Source organism: Callospermophilus lateralis, chromosome 1 (assembly GCF_048772815.1).
Source record: "Callospermophilus lateralis isolate mCalLat2 chromosome 1, mCalLat2.hap1, whole genome shotgun sequence".
Taxonomy (NCBI): Eukaryota; Metazoa; Chordata; class Mammalia; order Rodentia; family Sciuridae; genus Callospermophilus; species Callospermophilus lateralis.
The window spans coordinates 167083573-167091663 of NC_135305.1; positions in this window are offsets into that span (position 1 = coordinate 167083573).

Sequence of the window (8091 nt, forward strand, 5' to 3'; positions counted from 1 at the left end):
ACAATATGTAATGTGACCCAGTTTCTCTGCCTTTTTGCCAAAATTTGGTTTTATTTTAGTGTCTTTATTTCAGTCACTCTGGTGGATGTGGATTGATTTCTCACTGAGGTTTTCATTTCTATGTTCAAAATGGCTAATGAATGTTTTCCATGTCTTTACTTTCCCTCCTTCTGTTTTCTTGAATGAATACGGTTGATCTTCCTGTAGATCTTGTATCCCATGATCAGATTACAGCAATTTGTATGTTGTAGGAGCTTTTTGATAGAATGTTTCTATATAGACAGTTGTGCTAGACACAGCTTTATATTTTCCTTCAGAGTCTGGTTTTATTTACTTTGCTTTATTGCAGTCTCTAAAACATCTGGAATTTTCCTTTTATTTAAAGTGTGATGAGTTTTCATCGTGAGTGGTATCGAATTACATCCAGTGCTTTGTTTTGCATCTATTAAGATGTTTATCCATTACTGTGATTAAGAATCAACAAACTAAACAAGAAATATTGAATTTCAAAGGCTGATACATCCTTACATTTTTAGGATAATTCACACTTGGTCATGATGTCTTGTCCATATTTTATATGGCCATGATCAATTTATCAAAAATTTCAGGTTTTGCACGTCTTCTTGAGATGGATTGGTCTATAGTTTAATTTTGTGATGCCTTTTTTTCCTTTAAAAAATTCAAATACCAGTGGTCTCATAGGATGAGGACAGAAATATTGCTGCATCTTCAAGTTTTTGCATCATTTTGTGTAAACTTATCATTATTTCTTTTTTAAAGGTTTGGTAAAAATTGGCACATGGGTGCATGTCTGTAATCTCAGGTACTCAGGAGGCTGAGGACAGGAGGATTGCAAATTCAAGGCCAAACTCAGCAATCCAGTGAGAACTTTTCTAAAAATGAAAACAGCTAGTGTTGTAATCCCAGCAGCTTGGGAGGCTGAGGCATGAGGAATGGGTGTTCAAAGCCAGGCTCCACAACTTACCGACACTTTGTCTCTTAAAAAAATACATAAAGAAAAAAGGGCTGGGGATGTGGAACAGTGGTCACGTGCCCCTGGATTCAACCCCTGGTACTGGAGGGAAATTTTTTTAAAAAAGAAAAGAACAGCTAGTGGTGAAGCCCTTGCCCCCTACCATGTGTCATGCTCTGGGTTTAATTCTCAGCCCAATTAAAACAATAATATTTTAGAGTTCACCAGTGAACCCTCTTGAGCCTAGGTTTAATGGGAATGTTTCAGCCAATTCAAATTATTTTAATAGCTATAGGGCTCTTTGGGTTCTCTCTTTCTCATAAAAGCTTTAATAATTCTCGTTTTCTTAAGAAATGTAGATGCATTTCTCTTTTATCAAAGTTGTTGAATTTGTAGGCCTAAAGCTGTTCATAATCTTTCCTTATTTCTGTATTCTTAAAGTTCATAGGCTCTCCAGTGATATCCTGATTTTTACTTTCTAAATGTATTATATTGTGATCAGAGAACATAGTTTGTATAATTAAAATCCTTATGGTTTTTTTGGTACTTGTTTTGTGGCTCAGACTAAGGTTGTGTCTTAAAAGTATTCTTTGCAAGCCGGGCCTGATGGCACACACTGGTGATCCCAATGGCTTGGGAGGCTGAGGCAGGAGGATCGAGAGTTCAAGGCAAGTATTCTTCCTGGTACCCTGGAAACCAATGAAAATTGGAAAATTGTCCTGCTGTTTGGGTGCAATGTTCTGAAAATTGAGAGGAATGTTGAAATCTCTAATAATTGTGTATTTTTCCTGTTTGTTTATACTGGCTTTTTCCTTCATATATTTGTCACTCTTTAGGAGCGTAATGTTGAGGATCACTATGTGCTCTTATGAATTGACACCTTTCTCCCTAAAGGACCTTTTTTATTCCTGATATGATGGTATCTGCCTAGAAGTCTACTTTGCCTCATGAACAAGAAATTGAGAGTAGCATCCCTAGTAATAGGACTGAGTGACATCATCATATACCTCCTGCCATGATACATGGGATAGGTACTTGGCACCTAATCACTTAGTGACAAGGAGTGCTTTGTTCTTGAGCACCTTCTATATATTAGGGATGGATCCAGCACCCTCATATCTTCATGTCCCATTCTCCAGACCACTTTGCCAGTGGTGGAGGTGATGAAATTGATGATGAGATCCTCAAGTGGGGCATTCCTTGCCCAGTGGAGAACCCCAGATGGAGATCCCAGAGTCTGACTTCAAAGCTCTGTTGGTTCTGTTGGCCTGTTCACAGTGCTCTGCCTAAGGTGGTGAGCTGTGGGCTCATGGTGCCATTTCCTTGGGTGAAATAAATATTTTCTTCAGAAGGGGAAGTCTCACAACCGTGTCTTATGCTCACTTCTCAGCTGAATTTAATCTGTGTAGATCTCATGGGGGCTCATCTTGGTCAGCAGTGTGGAGCAGAGGTCAATTAATTGCCTCAAATGGTGTCTGGCTGATCTTTGCCTTCAAGAGCCAGACAGTTGTGCCTTCCCCCACAAACATCATCTGCAGTGTCCTTGGAGTTTTCCCATGTTCCCTAGAAAAGGGGCTGTTTTCCCAGTTTCACTGTTTCTAAGGAGTGACTGAATTATATTTCTTCTAATCAAGCCAACTACACTCCTTGTCAATGCTTGAATCATAGCTTCTCAGTCACAGTAGGCTTACACAGGAGTTTATGTTACTGACAGCACCTATAACACCAGTGTTTGTGGTACACAGCACATTTCAAATAGGTGGACTAGGTGGAATGTCCCCATGCATAGATGAGGAACTGTGGTTCAGTGGGATGTGTCACCAGTCTGGCATCACTCAGCTAGGAAGAATAAGATCCGGATAGGGCCCAGGCCTTCTGCCTACAAATCCATTACTTGGACCATGATCAATCCTGCTTTACTTGGGATCCTGGAATAGTCATCCCTCCCATAATGTTCTGGACCAATCCTTCTGTAGAAACTGCTGCCTCCTGAGCTGCCTCTGAGTTTATTGTTTTATTTTTTATCACCAAGACTTTCAAACATACATGAAAGCATGGTGAGATATGTTCCCATGTACCTGCCCCTGCACACACTTCAGTAGTTATCACTACCTCTGGATTGCATGTTGACAGTTTCAACATGTAGCACTAAAAGATAAAGCTGTTTCAGTATTTGCACTTTACTTACTCTTTTACCTTTCTGTTTAAGAGTTTGCCTGAATCAAATACAGATAAATGCCACACATTGTAGTTTTTGAGCAGTGTCTTTGTTTATTCCTCTTTTTTTCCTTCTTATTTATTTATTTTGGTACCAGGGATTGAGCCTGGGGTGCTTAACTACTGAGCCATATTCACAGCATATTTTTGGTTTTTGAGACAGGGTCTTCCTAAGTTTTTCAGGGCTGTACTAAGTTGCTGAGGCTGGCTTTAAACTTGAAATCTTCCTGCCTCAGCCTCCCAGATCGAGCTCCTGGGATTATGGGTGTGCTCATTTTTATTGTTATTATTTATTTATTTGGGGGATGGTGCTGGGGATTGAACCCAGCCAGGGCCCTGTGAATGCTAGGCAAGCACTCTACCAACTGAGCTGTATCCCCAGTCCCTTTTTCATTTATGATTTTTATTTGATATACACACACACACACACACACACACACACACATAAAATATGTACAAATATTTGTGTGTGTGTGTGTGTGTGTGTGTGTGTGTGTGTGTATATATATATATATATATATATATATATATATATATATATATTACATACATATATAGTATGTAGTTGTAGGATGTCATACCTTTATTTCATTTTTATTTGTTTTAATTTTATTTGGTGCCAGGGATCAAACCCAGTGCCTCACTCATGCCAGGTGATCACTCTACCACTGACCCACAGCCCCAGCCCTCATTTATTTTTAAATAAATAATTCAAATACAAACATTATGTGTGTGTGTGTGTCTGTAATTTTCAGCTTACATGTGGTATTGAGGTGTATATGCATACATATATACACATATACATAATCTTGTCGTGTGATTCTTTCTGGAAATATCCCTGTTCTCTGATGGCAGAACGTGAACTAGCAGTTCCACTGAGAAACTCTTTTCCTCCTGCAACCGTGGCTTGACGTCATGTCTTTTAGGAAATTTGTGGGGAGTCTGTATTGTTATCTGATCTTGCAGACTTGGTTTAGAGAACCCAAGGACTTGTACCTGTCTGACCTGTAGTTTGATTGGCAGCTGGAGCTTGATGGTTAACACTGGAAATGGGACTTTGTCAAATGTACTTCATGGAAGCCTGAAGATACATTAGGCTTTCAATGGGAGGTTGTAAGTATATTTGTGTGTGTCCGAGGAAGAAAGAGAGGCAGACCAACCTTTCATTACACGGAAATATCAAGATATGAGACCTAAATAATGTGGATTTCAATTAAGCATTTTGCAGAATCAGATTACGAATGCCACAAAAGTCTTCCATGGTGAAGAAAAGGTGCTTAACACTAACTCATGCGTTCAGTACACATCACCTGCATACCTCCTTGGGCATTGAGCTTTGGTGATTTCAGGTGGAATGAAGAGCTCATCCTTGGGTTCCGTGCACAGTCATAGACACTACATAGGGCAGAATTTTTTTTTTAAACAAAATTCACATTTTATTTAGATTGAAATAAACTATACAAAATTGATTTTCTTCACCAAAAATAACAGCAATATTTTCTGTATTATTTCTAGATAAACCGTGAAACATTTATTTTGAAGGTTTTCCAGGTTTTGCTTATAAATCAAGACCAGGCAGTAGATACAGTCATGGAAAAAGAAAACAGACAAGTTGCCCGTATCCACAGCCTCTGATTCTGTCTTGACCGTGAAGCAGAAGTGTTCACCATTTACCTGCTAAAATGAAGGTGTAGGCTTATGAAGACATAGGCTCAACAAAGGAATGTAAACAGCAACAACCAGATGTGGAACAACTACGGCAAGCTCTTCCACTCAAATTTTAACTGTAACTTGTTCTTGAAGTTCTTTTGATAAAGACAAAATCTATACTGAAATCTGTTTGGTGAGCTCACAACTCTGGTTAATTCCCTTAATTGTCCATTACACATTTTAACACACTTAAAACTCCTAATAGACAAAGGTCAACAGTAGGCTTCATTGTAACATTTCATAAGATGCATTCTTTTCTTATACCTCCTCAAAATTTATTTCTTCAAAATTGATAATAATACCTGACAACTGGATCCATGGTAATAATACATTTTATAACCTAAAAGACTTAACTAAAACAATTTCAGAGTGCTACTAGCAGAGGTCACGCAGAGGTGAAATGTAGTACTTCCAATGCAGTCTTCTGGAAGAACAATTTTTCAAAGCACGAGAGCTCAAACAGGTGCCATGTACATAGGCAGATTACCAATGGCTAATGTATTCATGAGGCCTGTAGGCAAAGATATTCAGTGATAAGTGACCTACATATACCTTATGGCTTTTCTTCCAAATATCAAATATAAGAGAAAGCCCATTTAAAAAGTCTTTTAGGTATTTTCAACAGTTTCTGAATTATCTGTAGGAAGCTCTGACTTAGTTGTATATAGTTTGATATATGTGTCTACCATTAAATCCAGATCATGTTTTATATCAAAATTTATGTTAAGCAAAGCCAAGTTACTTGACCTTTGGTCTGTCAAAGTGTTCCTCAATTATGCTTTAAGATGCTTTCATCCATTTTCATAGCGGTCATTCTCAACCTTCATTACAGGAAGAATACACAGGACCTTCAGCAAAGCATATACATTAGGAAAAAACTTGATATCAGGCAAATGAAGGGCTTCATAAATGGTGGATGGAAGCAGGGGAGAAAAATTTTGATGTTCTGGGTAAACATCCAATGACAGACCACCCTGCCTTTCTTCCTAAAATCTTTTTTCTTTTGCTACCTTTCTGCCCATCCATCCAACCTGCCATCACTGGTGAACAGGCAGCTCATTCAGCCTACTTTTTTCTAAGATGGCTTTCCCTCTCCAGTGCTGTAATGGGGTCCTATATTATTTCTCTCATGGGTCTCTCAGTTCTGGTCTCAAGACTATAAGTCCTGGGGGTGACTGTGTTCCAGCTTGTCACTGCTAATCACTTTCATCTTTGGGAACCTTGTATTTGGGCTGAGAGTTCAGGGGTTCCTAAGCTCTACCCTGAGCCCCAACACTTGCTGCATTTTTTATCAGTGAGAGGAAATAGGTGCTGATGAAACCTACCTTGTGGAGGTGATGTGAGGAGGCAGCATACAGTATGGGGATGCTCAGTGCATGTGGAAGTGTGACAGCAGGAATTGCTTCCATGAACGTGACAGCTAAGACCACTATTACTTATTGAGAACCAAAAATGCCAACATGAATGAGAACAGATCAGAAGCCTTGGGCTAATGAAGACTGTGGCATGTGAGCAAGAGAAAGGTGGAAGGACGGAGCCACATGGCCAGTGATCACCTATGCAAGTGCTTATTCTGCACTGAAATCTGGTGGGCAGTGTCCACTGGCATTTTCAGGGACCCCACAGGAGTGGGCCAATGGCCAGGTTCAATAGAAAAAGGCAGATTCTTACCCACATGCAGTAGACTCTGGCAGAAGGGCCTGGTCCTACCTGCCATGTACTACAAGCTTTAAATTCAACCCCGGGGCCAGACACATGGTGATTCTAATATATTTCCCCAGTAGGCTCTCTGGGTGTAGCGGCAGTAGTGGAAGGAACAATCAGCAGAGTGAGCTTGCCCATACCTGGCCTGGCTACCCTTGAACCATGAAAGCCTTCGCCCTAAGCCTCTTTTTCTCCAGTGTTAAATTGCCAGGATTTGGCATGCTTATGCAAAGTAGAAAATATGTCATAAGCCACTGTCTTCCTCAGGTTCCAATGGCACCTACTGTGCCTCTCCTCTTTGGTGTCATCATATTCACATTGACCTTCCCTTTGTTCTGCAGCAGGACTGATGTGTATTACAGCAAGACTGCAAGTCTTCCCATGACACAGTAGTCCTTCTGACAGATGCCTCAGACCACCACTCCTGCAGTGTTGTTGGGCTTCCCAGGACAAGCTGTTCGGGCTGGGGTTGGCCTCAGTGCAGCCCAAGAGTCTTCTTTACCATCCTGGGGCAGGATTTTATTGCACATCACAGGCAATTAACAGGGCATGACATACCGTATAAGCACAATTAATCTTCTGTTCTCATTGACTTTAAATACTAATGTTTGTTTGGTTGGTTTGTGTACCAGGGATTGAACTCAGGGGCTGAGGCTGGCTTTAAACTCACTATCCTCCTGCCTCAGCCTCCCCTGCTGCTGGGATTACAGGCCTGCGCCGCCACACCTGGCTCTTGTTTAATTTAATTTAATTTTATTTTATTTTATTTTTTTCATCTTTCATACATTTGATTCAATTGAGTTATGCACTTCCATTTTTACCCCACTCTTGTTTAATTTTTTTGAACAGAAAATGATTTTAATTAATTTGCATTGGCTATATTCCGTTGACCAAACCTAGCATTAGAAGCAGAAAAAGGGAGGCTTGTCCTGCCCAAGTTAGGCGGGTGCTGCCATTTCTGTGTATTGGTGAGGTTGTATTGTAGTTAAGAATTGGGGCCATCAATGCTATCTGCCCCAAGGAAATGTTTTTCTATCTAGCTTATTTTTTTCTCTATTTAGTTCTTTCTCATAAACTTCTATTAAATGTTACCATAGGAAACGTTGACATAGTCTTCAATAAAAATATTGTTATCTATTCCCTTCAATCTCCATGTCTATCACTCTGCCATTTATTTACTCCCAAGTCCTGACCACAATATTATATTATTGTGTCTATAGTTTGTCTCACTAAGCAAAACATGAGCTCCCCAAAGACAAATTTGCTTCTGTCCTGTCCTACAAGATCCTGAATGAATGAATTGTGTATCTGTGGGTCTGGGGAAAATTTTTCAGATAAAGACAAATTCCATGTCTTTCAGCTTGGGAACTCCATTTTGAAAATGCCAGAGTGTCCATCCCAAATGTACTTGGAGAAGCTGGGTTCGGGTTCAGAATGAATTTCTAACCACAGTCCTGTGTACTAATCAGTTTTTCAATTGTGGCATA